The sequence below is a fragment of the Muscardinus avellanarius genome (assembly GCF_963383645.1).
Source record: "Muscardinus avellanarius genome assembly, chromosome: X".
NCBI classification, from domain to species: Eukaryota; Metazoa; Chordata; class Mammalia; order Rodentia; family Gliridae; genus Muscardinus; species Muscardinus avellanarius.
In genome coordinates, this window is record NC_137792.1 from 63,783,201 (window position 1) to 63,802,376 (window position 19,176).

The 19,176-nt window shown below is 38.4% G+C and overlaps 1 pseudogene across 1 annotated transcript; it reads right to left on the reverse strand.

The window, feature by feature from the left end:
* Window positions 1-389: 389 nt before the first annotated feature.
* On the reverse strand, window positions 390-4,476 carry LOC308279158 (protein Smaug homolog 2-like; annotated as a pseudogene). The gene is made up of 2 exons: window positions 2,425-4,476; window positions 390-475 (listed from the first exon to the last, which is right to left on the reverse strand). The product of its transcript is annotated as a protein Smaug homolog 2-like (transcript).
* Between the last annotated feature and the right edge of the window lie 14,700 nt (window positions 4,477-19,176).

Genomic DNA, 19,176 nt, shown 5'->3' on the forward strand with positions numbered 1-19,176 from the left:
CCACTGAATTTATACTTAAATTCAGCTGAGAGAACTGGGGTGGGCCTGTCACACACTGTTTTGCTGCAGGATGTGTTTCATTTTCTATGTCCTTTAACATCTACTACTAGACAAGACATCATTCATTCATTCAAAACTATTTAAAGTATACATAATTAATTAAACAACATGATGAAAATATGTAACCAGAAATAAATGGATTTAACAACTGAAGAAAACAAAACCCATTCAATATCAAGCCCCATCTACTGTATACTGGGCATCTGTAAATACCAAGGCTTTGGGTATCTGACAGCCCTCCCATATTTGTGTATCATCTTATCACTACTCCACCATAATCATTCACACTTCTTTTTTTTCCCTTTCTTTTCCAAAATAAGCCCAGACCATTAAACAAGTGAAACTCCAACAAATACTTCTTTTCCAACAGTGAGAAAAACTGTACAGTTACTCAAAGCTGATTCTGCCAGTGGGGCTGGGGACAAGTAGTAGGGAAGGCGAGATCATGGAGGAGGGCCTGGGGAAGGTGGAGCAGGAGAGGGTCAGGTTCCTGCCCATCAGAGTGGGGCCGACTGCCTCCTACACTCTGCTGTCAAGTGGGGAGGGGGCAGCTCGCTCTCACCTCCCTTTGTGTGTGGGAGGGTGTCCCGCACCACCTCCCAGTGCCAGGCAGAGTCAGCTCACCCTGACCGGGAGTGGACAGAATAGGACCAGCCAAGGAAAGGTGAGGGTCCCATGAGGGACACCCTTGCTGATTCCAAACAAGGTGGCCCATCCATCCCACTTCCTGTGGCTAGTGGGAGGCAGCTGGAGAAGCCCTGGGAGTTTGAGGGGAATGAGCAAAGGCACAGAAGCATGGAGGGGCCGGCGTGGGGACTTGCATAGGTTGATGAGTGTGCAAGAGGTACATAAATAAACCTGACACCCCACCCAGCCCAGCACTGGGAGAGGAAGTGGGGACCCAGAGGCAGGTCTCCAGGGCTGCTCTACCCCCTGGTCTCTTCCCCTTCCCTGAGCTCAGAGTGGAGCAGGAGGAAAGTCTGGGGAATGGGCTAATAGTGCAGGGAGGGTGGTAGTTTTTTTTTTTTGTTGTTTGTTTGTTTGTTTTTTCCAACATTTTGTATCTTTAATAACATACACAATGGTTACCAGCCATATTCATAACAAAAGTTATTCATAAAATGTATCTAAAAATAACATTTTTCCTTTTCCATGTGAAAAGCTTGAGGATGTCCCAATGAGGGGTTAGGTTGAGGAGGAAGAGAAGGCTGGAATGAAGAACCCTGGCTTCCCCACAGTTTGAACCCCCAAATCCTCTCTCCATCTGGCCCCAGTACAAACCCTCATCAGAAACAGGGACCAGAGGGTCTGTGTGACTTGGGCTGGGATGCACCTCTGGATTATGAATTAGGGTTCCACTTATATGAGGTCATGACAAAATGGGGCGGGGGTTGAAAGAAAAGGTGGGGTGCAAAATAAACCCAAAACCAAACAATCCCCTTTTCCATATTCCTAACCCCCAAGTCTTTCACCAGACCTAGGAATGAAGGGAGTGTGTTGGTGGGGGAAGGGGATGTTAAGGCAACAGACTCCCTGATCTCACTGCTGCCCTGCCTGGCTGCCACCTTCAACCTCTGCATCTGAGGATCCAGGGCTGGGGGAGGGAGAGGGGAGGGGGTTCTGGGGGAGGGGGCTTTTCCCTATCCACTCAAAGAGTTCAGGCCCCCTCCCACTCTCTTGGCTCCAAGAGAGGCCTGGGGATTTAAAAATGATGGGGAATGATCAAAGAGGAAAACAGTTAAGAACTATATAAATATATATATCTTAAATAGGCCTAAGGAATTAATTGTAGAGAACCTCTGATAAAACGGTGAGAGGTGAGAGGAAGGTGGTGCCTGTCCTTAGAGAATGATGGGAGTGGGGAGATGGTCTAGAATGGAGAGGGGAGGGAGAACGCTTCCCCTCCTCACCCTCCTCTCCCCAGCTCCTCTACAGTAACCATCTCAAAGGCTTCAAGCAGGCTCCACAAGGTAGCGGTCAGTTTGTCTGGGGAGTCTGCTCCCTTGAGGAGGTGCCAGCAGTCAATGGTCTGGAGGAGGCAGGGGTGAGCCAAGGCCAGGTGGGAGATGTGGGAGGGATGCAGGGGCAGGCAGTCTAGCCAGTCCTTACCCCTTTATCTTGGCTGCCCCCTCTGTCCCCTCTCTCCATGGTCCTAGGAGTGAGCAAGGCATGTGCCAATGTTAAACAAAAGTTAAAAGGGTGAGAGAGTAGAAAAATATTAGAATGTATAGCTGAGCCAGCCCACCCTTTTGCTGCTGTAGAGAAACCCGCTGGGGGTTGGCCCCCGCCCGCCGCCCCGGGAGCCTTTGGGTGCGCTGGGCTGTGGGTCCAGTCAGATGGTGGAGGTTTTGTCTGTTCCATCACCCAAGGCTTGTTCTGTCATGCTCATACACAGAGACTCCAGGGTGGGATTGATCTCCAGGTCAGGCCCAGGTACCGGGCAGTCTGGAGGAAACATGAGAATGGCCTAGGGTGACGAGTGGACCTGGAGTGAGTGGGTACACTGCACAGAGGTGCAGCTCTGGCTGGGCATGCTGTTGCTGCCCCCAGGATTGGCAAACCACAGGTTCTGTCAGCCCTGGTCCCCAAGGCTGGGGCTGGTGATGGCATGTCGGGGAGAGATACCCCCAATGCCCGAGGGGCTCAGTAGGCCCATCCTGCCAGGTGGGAGGACCCGTGGAGGCAATGGGAACTGCTGCTGGGTCCACCAGGCCAACCCCATCTCCACAGAGCCAGGTATGGGGAGTGAGTTGGAACCGAATTCCCAGCCCTTCTGTTGCCGGTAGTTCTGCATGTCCTGTGCAGCTTTGCATGGGAATGTCCAGAGGAGCTTCGAGCATTTGCTGTTTCCAGGACAGTAGCCACTTCTTCTGTGTCTCTGTGAAATCCTCATGAGTCAGGCACTTTTCAATGAGCTGGAGGTAACTAGTGATGTTCTCCTCATCTGGTTGGGACACCAGCAGCTGGGCGCACACTTTGCCCATCACCCATGTAAACTGGCTGGGAATGTCTCTGTCGGCGACGGGAGCTGGGGCTGGTTCACTGCCATCAGTGGGAGCTGGAGCTGGTGGAAGGGGGTAGCTCTCTGCAGCCGTAGGTTCATTTGCCTCAGTGCCCTTGTCTGTGCCACTGTGGGCTAGGGGGAGCTCAGCACCTGGCAGTGGCAGCTCCCCCCGGCCCCCATCCTTAGCAGTCGGGGTGGCAGCAGCAGCAGCCACAGTGGCCTGAAGGACACTGTAGGCCTTGATAGGGGTGATGATGATCTGCTGCAGTTCCTGCAGAGCATTCCGTAGATGTCTACCTTCCATCACATCCTTCTATAGGGACCTGAGCACACTCTGCCTTTCACACAGCTTCTGGATATTCAGAGTAATCTTATGGCAGGCACCTTTGGTGACATTCTGTGACTCCAGGTGCTACTCAGTAAGTGTCATCATTTCCTCGTAGCTCATCTGTGAGAAGAGGGCTGCATACTTATGCAAGTGGAGTCTCTTGAGCCATGAGGATACATCTTTCATACCACTGCCATCCTCCTGGAAAGTGTTCTGGCTGGAGCCCTGTTCCTCCGTCTGCTCACTGCCAGAGGAGGCCACGCTGTTCTGGGGCGAGAGGGGTGCATGGTCGAGCATGGTGAAAGTAGCTGGAGCACCGAGCTCCTCTGGACTTGGCCACTCACCAGGGGCCTGGGGACTCGTAGGAATGAGAGACATGGAGTGCTTCAGTGGGCTAGCGTGGATTTGGCAGGGGAGACCTATGTTTGCATTGCTCCCAATACTGTTGATGGCTGGTGGCACTGAGCTGGAAGAGTGGAAGGGCACATGTCTGTTTTCTCAGGGTGGCTTGTCCTGCCAGCCTGGCCCTGCTTCTCCAGGACTCAGCTCTGCAGGTCCTCCCCACTCATCTGAGCTCTGGTGTGAGTGGTAGGAGGGCTCTGGCCGAGTGCAGAAGCCACTAGCCAGTCGCTCTTCCAGGTGGCTCAGCCAGAGTGCCAGCGCACTGCGGTCCTCCAGTGTGGTTGCTGGGTGGATGAGGGCATAAGAGAGCAGCTGGTGGCTCTCCTCAATGAAGGCATTGCTCTCAATAGAGTAGGCCAGTACTTTCTGCAGCAGCCTCATGTACTCTGACTTGGCCTCTGTGTTGCCTGTGAAGCAGGGGCAGGTGGGACAGCAGGAGGGACACCACCTTCTCTTTGGACTCTTGTTGCCACTGGCTGACAATGGCAGCACTGTTGGCCTTCGACTCCAGAAGGTGAATGTCATTGCAGTCCGCCAGTGAATGCTCCAGGCAGAGCTGCAGGAAGCGGGCCTGGGTACGGGTGACCTGCTTCAGAAGAGACAGCAGGGCCACTGTCTGCTCACACTCATTCCAGCCCTTGAACCAGCCAGCGAGGATGCCCACCTGGTCTCCGAATATCATGGTGCTGGGTCTGGGGCCAGGGTGGGGGGGACGGCGGTGGCAAGGGCCAGCACCATCACATGGTCTCGTCTCTGGGCTCCTGTTACCTCTCCCCTAAAGGCCAGTGCTTGAAGATATTCCCTGGCTTGGTGGCAATGGGTGGTGGGGGAAGGAGGGAACCTGTTCACATCGGGGGAGGTCTTGGTCCAGCCACACCTCTCCAGGTTCCGCCTAGGCCACTGCCCGGGCCTCCTCAAGCCGCAGCAGCCAACGCTGTCGCCCCCTCTCCGGCCCGCGAGCTCCCCTCCCGCCTCCCCGCACAGACCCTCATATACACTTCTGACAGGTCTTCTTCCTCATTTACATGCTATCTGGTCCCATGTCATTATGCAGAAAAAATCTGTAAATATGTATTACCTCACAAGCAACTGATAAATCTACTGTGGAGACAATGGTGTTAATCATGAAAAATATTCTTTATCCACTAACTCTTAAAATATTTTTGTATTTAAAGAATATTAAAAAAAAAACACTGAACAGATTTGAGTGGCTGACTATCCAAAGTAGCTACCTGTTTGTTTCAGTCAGTTTTCCCGTAGCTGTCACCCATATGACCAACAAGAAAAACTGAGAGGAGAAAAGGTTTATTGGTGTTCATAGCTTTAAGGTTTAATCCATAGGGCCAACTCTCAGTCATAAATCATGACAACAGATGTGGCAACAAAATTTAAAGAGGAGAAATGCTATCACATCATGGAAACCAGGAGAAAGCAAGAGAGAGAGAGAGAGAGAGAGAGAGAGAGAGAGAGAGAAATGAAGAAGGAAGAGGAGGAGGAGGGGGAGGAGGAGGAGGAGGAAGAAAAGAGAAAAGAAAAGAGAAGGAAAAGGAAGGGAAGGGAAGGGGAAAGAAGAGGAGAAGAGAGGAGAAGAAAGAAAAGAGAGAAGCCTGCAAGGCCACATGGCCAATGACCTGCCTCCTTCAGCCATGCCCTGCCTCTGAATCTTGCTGCATCTGGGACATGCTTTCAACAAATGAGCTTTTAATGGGTATTTTAAATCCAAATTAAAACAATGCTTTTCATTTTTTTTAACTGCTTTTTTTAGTTTTTACATTTACCTATAGAGTATAAAGTTAAAATACCAGTGTTTAAAGTGGTTTTGGCCCAAAATACATTTATCAAAATATTTGGCTGGTACTTGAACATTTTTTTTGGTGGTACTGGGGTTCCTGGAAGCCCTTCTAACTCCAGGCTACACTCCCAGACCTAATATATATATATATATATATATATATATATATATATATTTTTTTTTTTTTTTTTTTTTGAAACAGGGTCTCTTAAGCCAGTGAGGCTGGCTCCAAACCAGCATGATTATCCTGTCTCCGCCTCCCAAGCGTGGGGATTACAAGAGTGCGCCACCATGCTTGGCTGTACTTGAACATTTTTACTCCCTTTTTTTTTTAACTAGGGAGTAAAAAATTTCCATCCATTCTCAAGATGATAGTTATCAAATATATCATGTTTTCTTTTTGTGAGACAATTGTTCCTGGGTTAAATCTCTAGTAATGCATAAATGAATTACTGATGGAATCTCACTATTTCTTAAACCCAGGCATCACTCAGCCACCACCAATGAAATGGCTAGAACCTAAGGAGTCAATAAAAAGAGACAAACCACCTATGTCACCCCATTTTTCTCATGCATCCCTAGCCATCATCTCTCAGTGTCCCCTAAAAAGGAAGACTTTTAAAGACCAAGGACCTCTCATACTCTTAAGGTGGCCCATATTCTCCCTTGAATATGTACCTCCCCTTTTCTAAATAAAACTCCTATCTTTGTCTCCAACTGTCACTTACTGAAATTTCTTTCTGCCACAGAAACCAAGGACTCCAAGGTCCTGAGGTGAGTTTTCCTTCTCCACAACTAGAAACACCTCAGGGCTTTTCATAGAATTATGTTTTCCCATGACATAAAGACAAATGGAAATAGAAAATTACCACTGTAATATTAAATGACAATTGTTGCAAACCAACTATATCAGTGAAACTTGGTGCTCACTAAAAGTTAGTGAGGAAAATTTACAGGAGAAAAAGCATGTTTACAAAATCTCATAGTATCATCCCATGATATTTATTAAGAAGGATATATTTGTAACTTTATAGTGAAAAAACACATCAGATACAACCTTACAGTTTAAGGTTAACAGCAACACAAATATAAAAGACCTATCTCTTGAATTCCTTAATATGCTATACTGAGAAGGGCATAGCAATTCTATGTAGTATAATTCTCCCAAATCCATAATCACAGTCTAATCACAAGAAAACTTCAGGTATAATAAAATTGATGAAAATTGTACAAATATCTGATCACTATTTTTTGAAACCATTAAAGACCTAAAAACAAGAAAGAATTTAGCATTGACATGAATTGGAGGAGACTAATAAGATATTACAAATAAACCAAATGTGATATCCTTTATTGTATTCTGGAACAGATAAAGAACATAAAGGGAAAAGCTAGTGACATCCAAATAAATTCTGCACGTTAGTAAATAGCAATGGTCCAATGTTAATTTCTTTGTTTGGATGTCTCTATTATGGTTAAATAAGATATTAAAATTAGGAGACATTAAGGCAATATAATTTTACTATTTTTCTATTATTTCTGGAAATTATTGAATATTTTTTGAAGAAGGCTTTCAAATATTTTTTTCTGTTTTTATTATCAGATCTATTCTAATTTTACATCATATTGTGGTATAGAGTGTTAGAAAAATACATGCACACAAATCTTATTTCCCTCTTGTTCTCACACCCCCTGTATGTCATTAAGATTTGAATTGGTAATTTTGTATTTATTTTTGTATTATTTCAAATATGCCATTTTTATGACTTTGTCCCCTCGTCCTTCCCTAATAATCCTTAGTCACTTGAATGAAGTCTTTGCTCATCTGATGTTGAATTTATTTTTCAATATCTCTCTAGCTTCCACATATAAGAGAGAATATATAACTACTTGTTATTTGGGACAACGTGTACTCAGTATAATATTCTCGAGTTCTACCCATTTTTTATACTCAGTATATTCTTAATTTCCACCCATTTTTATGCAAATAGTGTAATTTTGATATTTTAATTCATGGTTGAGTGAAATTCTATTGTGTGTATATACCAAAGTTTTGTGATCCATTCATTTATTGACAGATATCTAAGATGATTTAGTGGTTTGTCTATTGTAAATTGTGTTGCTATAGAAATGGATATGCAACCTAATTATAATATTTTGATTTATTATTTTGGAAAGATGCCCAGGGGTGATATTGCTGGGTCATATGATAGTTCTGCTCCCAATATTTAAAAACTCTTCACATTAATTTCCAAAGTGGCTGTACTAGTTTGCAATACCTACAAGAGTGCAAAGGTGTTGCTAATTTCTCACATTCTCATCAGTATTTATTATTATTTGTGTTCTTAATGTTTGCCATCATATCTGAAGTGAGAAGAAATCTCAATGTAGTTTTGATTTGCATTTCCCTGACTGCTAAAGATGAAAATTACTTATATCATCACAGACAAACATGATAGTTTTGTAGGGTTCTTGGCTTACATAGCAGAAAAGTATTTCAGCCCCAGTCAGAGAAAATCACATAGATTTTATTTAGCAAAGTGAGGGATTTGAGGAAATACTCAGGCCATCTCAAGAAGGAAAGAGCACCCAAGCAAGAATCTGTGAGACTTTTTTAGTTTTTATTTAAAGAACCCCCATAAGAGGGCATCAAAGATTGAAGGTTTGAATTTTCATGGGTGGTGGCTGTGTGATGTCTGACCTTTATCCTTCACATGGATCCTTTTTATATTTCTTTTTTTTTGTGTGTGTGTGTGTGTGGTACTGGAGGTAGAACCTGGGGGCGTTCTACCTCTGAGATATACCCACATCCCTATTATTAATTCTTTATTTTGAAACAGGGCCTCACCAAGTTGAAAAGGGCTTCACTATGTAGCTGAGGCTGTCCGGAAACCTTGGTTTTCATGTCTCATCCTCCCAAATGATGTGATTACAAGTGAGCATCACCATGCACAGTTCCAAATGGATACTTTCTTTACTAAGCATCTCAGGAATCTCAGATGAGGAGAGGGGGGACATTATGATCAAGAGTTTGGGCTCATTGAGGCTTCTGTTTAAAACAGAACACATAATATGGAATGGAATTTGAGATTATAAACATTTTCAGATTTTTAAAAAGATTTTATTGGTGTATTGTAGTCATACATCTTAATGTGGTACAAGATAAAAGAGACATACATTTACACATCACTTATTTAGCCCTTCCCCAATTCCCACCCAAATCTCTCCGCAATTCTGCCTTCTCATGTTTGGTTTACTGATTGAATTTGAAAATATGCATGTACATTATGTACATTAATAAATTTCTCTCTTCCCCTCTCTGGATAAAATAATTGGAAATCAGATCAAAGAACTTGTAGCTCCTGGAAGGGGGCATAAGTTCAACACTTCAACATGAGGCACAGGTAAAGCTTTTCTCTGTAAGAGCCAAAAGGCCCAAGAAATTAAAAAGAGGAGCAATATGTGGGATTGCATTAAACTGAAGAGCTTCTGTACAGTAGAGGGCATTATCGAGAATCTTAACAGAGAGTCCATAGAATGAGAGAAATTTTTTGCCAACTATTCCTCCAACAGAGGACTAATATCTAGAAAATACAGAGAACAGAAGAAACTCAGTGCTAATAAAAGAAATAATCAAAAAATGGGCAAGTGAACTAAATAGACACTTCACAAAAGAAGAAATTCAAATGGCTAGTAAATATATAAAAATGTTCAATATCATTAGCAGTCAAAGAGATGCAAATCAAAACTACCCTGAGATTTTACTTAACTTCATTTAGAAAGGCTATCATTCAAAACACAAACAGAAACTTTTCTACTATTTCAAAATTAAAAGTTCAAAAATTAGCATATCAATTTTGGCCTGGTAATTTTAAATGATAATTTGAAGCAATTGCTTTTATTTTATTATTTGTCATTTTTATTATGTGTCAATTATTTCACATTCTCTTTGATTTTATTTATCTGTGCATCACTTTAAAATTACATAATTTTTACACATAGTAAAATATTAAAGTATAATAAACCATTTGTTTATCTAAAATAGTTGAAAGTTAATCTTTCTTTCATCTCTGTATCTCTAAATTACTTCTTAGATGAAGAAAGATAACAAGGGACATTATGCAAATTTAACTTTAAAAAAGTGAGAAGTTTCACTTTAGTCTATATTTAAAGTGCAGCAACATATTTATCTCTTGATGAAACTCTCTAAAAATTGGCTGCTCTAAGTACAAAGTAAGAATTAAAGTTAATGGAATTAAATAGAGATTTTTTGTTAAATCTGTAGATTTTACCACTCTGTCAGATAAAGTAATCATATAAGATAGTTACATTAATCTACTTCACTATAATAATCATTTTAATATATCTATGTATCTGATAACAAGTAAATCTCACATATTTAAAGTTTTTTAAAAATGGTTGATTCAGAGGGTTTATATCACAAAATTAGTCATGAACTGTGTGTTTTCAATAGCAATAATGAGAGTATTTATTGTGCCAGATGCTATTATGTATAACCTATATATTAACTAATTTAGAAAAAATAATAATTATGAAATCCTAGTAAGTATTGTATGTACTTTATGCATTAGATTCTGCAAAGTATTTTGAAGAATTTATTTAGTTTGATCGTCATCACAAATGAGGCATGTATCCTTGCCCTTCCTTTTGTGAGGATAGGTATTGAAGCTTAGTGAGGTTAATGTGACACATATATGACCAGATTACACTAGACTTTTAAACCTATGCAACAAAAATTCAGAGCCTGTACTCTTAAATTCTAATAAAATAATACTTCCATATATTTAACAGTGCTTATTATCATGGTGAGAGAGGGATGTGATGCAATACATTTTCTATTTCTTTAACAGAGGTTCTCAAATTTGTCTGCACATTAGAAAAAACTGGGAGAGCATGTATGCCTCCCAGATTAAAGGCTGCACTATGTATCAGTTACATCAGAATTATCCAGTATGGGACCTAGGTATGAGTGATTTCTTTACTGCTTTTTTAAGTAATGACAATGCAACTGCAAGTTTGAGAACCCATACTGTAGGAGTTGATTATTTCAGGATTTCATATAATACCCCAGGGAGAAGATGTAGTTAAATAAGCCAAGCACACAATATAAAAATCAAAAGTTAATAATACATGTTATAGTAGAAATCTCTATTAATTAATGAGAGTTGTTCTATCTCAATATTTTAATAGGCACATACTCTTCTGATAAATAAATTGTATGCATATTCCATTGAAGGAATATTTCTAGCCTTTAAAAATAAATATAAATATAAATATAAATAATTGAAAAACAAGTTGATAATTATTCAGTTATTTTTCTCCTAGTGTCTTTCATATCCTGTTTATCTCACCACTTTGGTAGTTAATAAAAGAAAATGAAATATTATTCTTTTTTACATTTGTTTTCTTTTGGTGTACCTAAATAGCACTAAATGAATTATGAATATATTTTCTCTTTTTTCTTATTTTAATATTATTTTGTTACTTTATATTTTATGACATAGTATACTTTTTATTACTTTAAAAGATAAATGATAAAGAAATGGGTTTGCAGATGAATTCTATAAATCTTCAGTGAAGAACTAATTTCAATACTTCACAATTTGTTCTGCAAAATTGGAAGAGATGGAACTCTCCCAAACTCCTTCAAGGAGGCCAGTATCACATTAATACCAAAACCAAATAAAGATATCTCAAGAAAAGAAAATTACAGACCAATATTATTGATGAACATATATGCAAAAATTCTATACTAGCTACACACATTCAAAACCATATCAAGAGAATTGTACACCATGACCACATTGGTTTCATCCAAGAAAAGTAAGGCTGGTTCAACATACACAGATCAATACATGTTATTCACCACATAAATGGAACTGAGAACAAGCACTACATAATCATATCAATAGATGCAGAAAAAGCATTTGACAAATTTCAACACCTATTCATGTTAAAAATATTGCAGAAAATTGGAATAGAAGGAACATATTTCAATATCATTAAGGCAATATACAATAAACCCCATGCCAACATAATATTAAATGGGGAGAAACTGGAAGAATTTTCTCTAATGTCAGGAACAAGACAAGGATTCCCACTATCATCTCATTTATCAATATAGTCCTCGAGACATTTGCAACAGGATAAGACAAGAGAAGGATATCAATGGAATTCAAAGAATAAAAGAGGAATTAAAAGTATTTTTGTTTGTATATTACATAATTCTTTATTTAGAAGACCTAAAAAAACTCAACCAAAAGACTTCTGGAGCTGATGAACCAATTAAGCAAAGTTGCAGGATATAAAATCAACCTAGAAAAATCAGCTGCTTTTCCATATGCCAACAATGGAAAAAATTAAGAAAACAATCCCATTCACAATAACCTCAAAACCAATAAAATACTTAGGAAGAAACCTAACCAAATATTCAAAAGACCTCTACACTGAAAACTATAAAACACCAAACAGAAATTGAAGAAGACCTTGGAATATGGAAAGATCTCCCTTGCTTATGAATAGGCAGAATAAATATAATCAAAATGGCTATTATGCCAAGAATAATATACATATTCAATGCAATTCCTATCAAAATACCAATGACCTTCTTCATAGACTTAGAAAAATCAATTAAATTTCATATGAAGAAAGAAAAGACCCAGAATACTGAACGCAGTTCTCAGTAATAAGAACCATGCAAGGCAGCACAATCTCTGACTTCAAATTATACTGCAGAGCAATAGTAGCAAAAACATCATGGTATTGACAAAACAACAGGCATACAGACCAATGGAACAGAATAGAAGGTACAGAAATAATATCACACACTAATAGTCAATTGATCTTTGAACAAGGGGCCAATCTCATATGCTGGATATAGACAGCCTTTTCAAAAAATGGTGCTAGGATAATTGGTTATCCATTTGTAGAAAGAAGGAATTAAATTATTACCTCTCACCATGCACAGGAATCAATTCTAAATGGGTCAAAGACTTGTGATCAGAGACTGAAACTATTAGAAGAGTGCATAGGCTCAACACTCTAACATATATGCACAGGTAGTAACTTCCTCAACAAGACCTCCAAAGCGCAGGAAATTAAAGCAAGAATTAACAAGTGAAATGGCATCAAACTAAAAAGTTACTGTTCATCAAAGGAAATCATCAAGAACCAAAACAGAAAGCCTACAAAATGGGAGAAGATCTTTACCAGCCACCATTCTGATAGAGGGCTAATATCCAGAATATAAAAAGAACTAAAAGGACTCATACTGGAAAAACAAATAACCCAATCAAGTAGTGGACTACTGAATTGAATAGACAGTTCAAAAAAGAAGAGATACAAATGGCTAACAGATAAAAGAAAAAAATGTTAAACATGATCAGCCATCAGGGAGATGCAAATCAAAACTATGCTGAGATTCCATCTATTCCCAATCAGAGTGGCAATCATAAAGAAAGAAGTCAAATAACAACAAATGCTGGTGAGGATGTGGGTAAAGAGGAACTCTTTTACACTGTTAGTTGGAGTGAAAACCAGTTCAGCCACTATGGAGATTCCTTAGCAAAGTGGGAATAGGCCCACTATATGATCTGGCTATACTATTCCTGGGTATCTTTCCAAAGGGAATCAGAGAATTACAGTGATATATGCATATAAATGGTCATAGCAGCACAATTCGTAATAGCCAAAACATGAAACCAACCTAGGTCTCCGTCAACAGATGAATGAATTGGAAAATTATGGAAAATATACCCAATGGAATTATACTCAGCAATAAGGGAGAATAAAATCATATCACTTGCAGGAAGATGGAAAAACCTGGAGAACATTATGTTAAGTGAGATCAGCCAGCACAGAAAGAGAAAGGACATATGTTTTCTCTAATATGCTCAAACTAGGGAGTATTAGAGATAGCAGAGGGACTCTAGGAAATGGAGGGGAAAATTCAGCAAAGCTAGAAAGGAACGGTAGGAAAGGAATAAGGCTGAGGTTGATTAATGGAGGAGCTACATTTGAATATGTGCATTAGTGTGAATGTAGCATGGTCAAGCTTGATACTCATCGTAGGGAGGTGGGAAAGGTGAAGTATGGGGGGAGGGCCCCGGGCACTGTGTGAATGTATGCCTTTTCCAATATAATCCACAAAAATTAAATAAATTAAATACTAACATGAATGTAAAAAAATATTGGTGCATTGTAGTCATAAATTTTAATGGGGTAAAAGATGGTAGAGGCATACATGAACACATCAATCATTTATTCCTTCCCCATTTTCCTCCATGTTCCCTCCATTTCCTCCTTCTCATGTTTCTAAAAATATATTTCTAATGAAACAAGGCCACATAAATTGATTGGCCTGAGAATAAAATGTGAAATTTGGATTTGGGGGAAATCTATCAAGTTCGGTGTGCATATATGTTCCTATCATTCTGAACTTCTTTATGATGTTTGAAATAATGCACTAATAAAAAATGTATTAAAATTTAAAAACTGCAATATTGTTGTCTTTTACATTTGTTTTCTTTTATGTACCTAAATAGCATTAAATGAATTATGGATATATTTTCTCTTTTTTTCTTATTTTAATATGATTTTATTATTTGTTATATTTATATGACATAGCAAATTATTATTTTTAAAGATAAATGTATAATCTATACAGTTTAGTATGAAGTTGAAGTAATTATCTAATTCATTCAGGAAAAATAAAAATAAATTTTGAACAAAATTTACTGTATTAGCCATGGATGCACTGGAATTCTTGAAATAATCTCTCTCAAATTTTCAAATGATATATGTAGAGAATATATATATATATATATATATATATATATATATATATATATTCTTCACTAAAACAGATACATGTTTACAGAGAAAGGAATGCAGATATTAAGTGTTCTTGCCTGATTGAAAAAAAATTGTTATAATCAAATAAAAACTTAGAGAAACTGAGGGAAAATGTTATGAAGCAAATTTTTGATACCAGTATTTAATAGTGTCATTTCAAAGCCCAGATGACACAATGAAAAAGCAAACCTACATAAAAACTAATCTTCACAGCTCTGCAGGGAATCTAGTGGCACTTATGTTAGAGTACTGGAGTAAACCACTTTTCATACAGATGATGATAGTCTCTAAAAATTCACTTTGAAATTTCTGATACTGAGCTTTATTTAGGTGTTGCCCTAAACAATTACCACTGTCAAGGAGGCATTATTAAAGGAGAGTGAGTAGAAAAGTACCTAATGTTATTTGTGAACCTATTCATGAAAATTTGTTGTTCACCACAACCAATTATGTATACTTGGAATATTCTTATATTCTAAAGTAAAGGCATGAACTGGTGTAAGTTAGACATTAAAATTTAATAAGGAAAGAAAGTCAGTGTGACTTCATTTTTTTAACCACAGCCTAATGAAGCCTGTATATGCAAATTATATACATAAACATATCTGATGAATGGACATAGAAGTATTGTGTTGAATAAAACTTCTTCACCCTTTACATCTACCCCTATATCTTTCACCAAATAAACAAGAGCTTCACAAACATCAATGGAAGTCTCAGAGAATAAACAAATTCATATCTATTCATCAAACATTTATGAAAAATCACAGTATATAAAGTATTATTTTAGAATGATATTAGAAGTTTAAGACATGGCCCATTATTAAATATACTTATACAATCAAACCAAAAGTAAAGTTTCAAACATGCTGCTTCTGATTTATTCAGGTATTATTCTTTTATTAAATCTTTACTATATGTTGGACACTGTGTATTGTATTAGGATGGAAACTAATAGCCAGAGGTTAAGGGGTATGATGAAAACCTAACTGCAGTCAGTAATGACCAGATACTACTTCCATTACACCAGAAAAATATATAAACACAGCTACTATCACCAGTACTTAACAACTTAGGTTATATCAGGTATGAGTGCATACAAAGGGTAGGGATAAGACATCAGTTAGGGATGATAATTTATTTCACATGATTTAACTTTTAACTTGATATACAGAATATATTACTATTTACTTACAAATTACTAAATTATATTGAGTATACTAAGAAGTAATGTATCTGTTCATTTGCTCAATGCAGATGGGGAACATGAGAGGATACTGATCTGTAATATATGTAATAGAATTACATTTTTATATGTCCCTGTTTGAGACTCTTGAATTTATCACTTTCCACTTTACTTTTTAAATTACTTTACTTTTTCTCCAAATTAATTAATTTCTTTCAGAGTAAGTATGTCTAAACTATGAGCTTATAATTAGTAACGTAGTACAATCCTATCCAACTGACCTATTAACCCCCAAGTTACCATATTAGAATAGGGGTGGTAATTGCTGCTCAATGGATAAAAAGTTTCATTTATAATAAATTATTGTGCCTATAGTTAATAATTGTGATGGGCCCTTAAAAATTTACAAAAAGTCCAGGCCTTGTGTTATAAAAACATAATTTTAGTTTCATTTCACATAATCATAGGGTTTAGGTAAAAAGATAATATCAGTCCTTTACACATAATGCTGTTCTATTCTAATCATTGTTTTCTTACTTTAATTGTGTGAGGTTTATTTTCCTTCTTCAACTGGAAGCATTTCTTGCAGTCACAAAACCTGTCAAATTGTCCCTTCTGCTTTGAACTCTCCAAATGTCTACTTTACACACACACACACACACACACACACACACACACACACACACCAAAATTGGGTTCCCCTGTGCTTATTTACCTAAATAGTATTTATCACAGTTTTCAATTACAATTATATCCATGACTGAGTCTGTGGCACCAAGTGAGTGTATATATATATTGCTCATGAAACACCCCCAAAATTATTTAAATGAATGACTGAATAAGTATGTAAATAATGTAAAAGCTAAGGAGTTGAGTTAGTTCATTATAAGCTTTGCAAAAAATAGCATGGTCAGATTACTAATAATAAAAGCCACTGCAGGACTTCTGACTTCTGGGAAGATGGTGACTGAGAAAAGCAGGGTTAACGAGTCCTGCTAAAACTTGATCTCTGTTGCCACAAAATCAGTGCTTTTCATAGCCAGAAATCACCATCATCAGAGAAATAAAAAAATTAATCACAAGGGACAGAGAAAAAAAGACTAGAAGAACAACCAGAGACTAGAAAGCAAGCCCGCAATGTGGCAGTGGAGCCACCCTCGCGCCATCTTTCCTCACAGCAACAGGCTCCAGAGAGGAAAGGTAAAGAAGGAGCTGAAGTGAGCAGCTGTGGATCATTTGGGTGTAATTCAAGCTCATCACGCCTTCCAGTGAGCAGCTGCAGATCATTTGGGTGTAATTCAGCAGTTCTTTCAGCACAGTGAACGTCTAAAACTCCCAGTGGCCAAGCTCATCACGCCTTCCAGGGACTCAGGAGCTCAAAATCAGAAAAGAAATATGCCAGCCTCACAGCCAAGGACATGGCAGTGGTGCCATATTGCCAGCAGTGCCAGCCTCACCGCGTGGGCATGACAGCGGCACCATATTGCCAGCAGGAACAGCAAGTTCACCGCGCCTTGCCACACCTCCAGATCTGTGCGCACAATAACCGTAAGTGTAATTGTGGCCCCTAAAGGAGAAATCTCTGTACTGCACTCCCAGGAACTTGCATAGGTTTGATAATCTCCTTGGGGAGGATATTTTGCAGTCCAACCCAGTGAAGGAGTACTGGTAGCAGAGATACCCCACCCTAGTCGCAGCTCACCATGGGAAAACGCCCAGCCTGGCACCCGCACGGTCTTGCACAGCCTCAATTAACTTCCTGGGTATGAGACTTTGCAATACAACCTAGTAAAGGAGTAGTGGCAGCTGAGATTACAACAGACTCGAGATACAGAGCACCCTAAGTGAAGTTGTAGTGACCCAGGGAAGGCACAAACTTCTGAAATCATGAGAATGAGGAACAACAATAGAGCAATGAATGCCCACAACCCATTTATCAGAACCTGATAACACAGAAATTCAGAAATCTCCAGAAGATCAAATCAGGAATATAACTGTAGAAATAATACAGGACTTTCAAAAAGCATTTAGAATCTCAAAGAAATAAAGGAAGCAGTCATTGAAGTAAAGGCCTCAGTTCAAAGTATAAACAATTGATTAAACCACATGGAGAATAGAATCTCACTTCGAGAAGAGGATCACTCCAAAAACAAATGCATAATTTATAACTTAGAAAAAAAATCAGAGAGCAGGAATCTGTCACTGAAGAAATATGGGCTCATTTTAAGAGAGCTAACTTAAGAATAATCAGAATAGAGGAGGGACAAGTAGGTGAAACCAAAGGGATCAATAATCTCTTCAAAGAAATAATAGCAGAAATTTTTCCAAATATACAGCAAGAGGTTGATACACAGGTCCAGGAAACTTATAGAACTCCCTTTAGACAGGATTAGAGAAGAGGATCCCCATGCCACATAATTGTCAAAATGACCAATGTGGAAGCCAAGCAGAGAATCTTAAAGGGAACAAAAACAAAGGGCCAAGTGACATTCAGAGGCAAACCAATTAGAATCACTCCAGACTTCCCAAACCAAGTCATGAAAGCCAGAAGGGCTTGGAGTAACATATTCCAAACTCTAAAAGAAAACAACTTCCAACCCAAAATTTCCTACCCAGCAAAACTATCTATCAAATTATATGGGGAAATAAGATTCCATGACAAACAGAAACTCAAGGAATTTATGTTTTCAAAACTAGTACTAGAGGAAATACTCAAAGAGATTAACTACAGAGAAGAAATAGGTAATACACACCAGAACCAGAGAAACAAGATTTTCCATCCAGCAGACAACTAAGAAAAGAAGAATATATTCATGTGTTTATAGGATAAAATCTCTGGAGATTCATTATTTATTTCAGTCTTTTGCCTATTTCTAAATTCTATTTCCAAATGGTATTGTTTGCTTTTATTGTTGCTAATTTTTAGGATTTCTATTTGGAATATTAATATACCTTCAGATATAGCATTTGGAAATATTTTATCCCATTCTATAAGTAACTTTTATCTCTGTTTATATTGTCTTTGGATGTACAATATTTTTTTTATTTTTAGGAAGGTTTTTTTTTTTAAATTATTTTGTTGCCTGTGCCTTTGAATCCCATCCAAGAAATCACTGCCAATTTCAATGTTGTGAAGTGTTACGACATAGGTCTTCTTCTAAAAGTTTATAGTCTTAAGATTTACATTTAGGTCTTTTATCTATTTTAGTTAATATTTGTATATGGTGTTAGGTAAAGGTCCAATCTTATTCTTTTTCATGTAATTATTATTTTTCAACAATATTTAGTGAAAATATTATTTCCTTTCCCAAATGTTCTTGGAAACTTTGTCAAAAATAACTTGACCATAAATAGAAAAATTTATTTCTAGGCTTTTTATTTTACTCCACTGGTTTATGTTTCTGCCTTTATAGCAGTACTATACTGTTTCAGAAAATGTACATCTTCTAGCTTTGTTCTTTTTGAGATTGTTTTGGGTATTTAGAGTTCATATGTCATGTTAGGAAAAACTTTTTCTGAAAAAAAATATG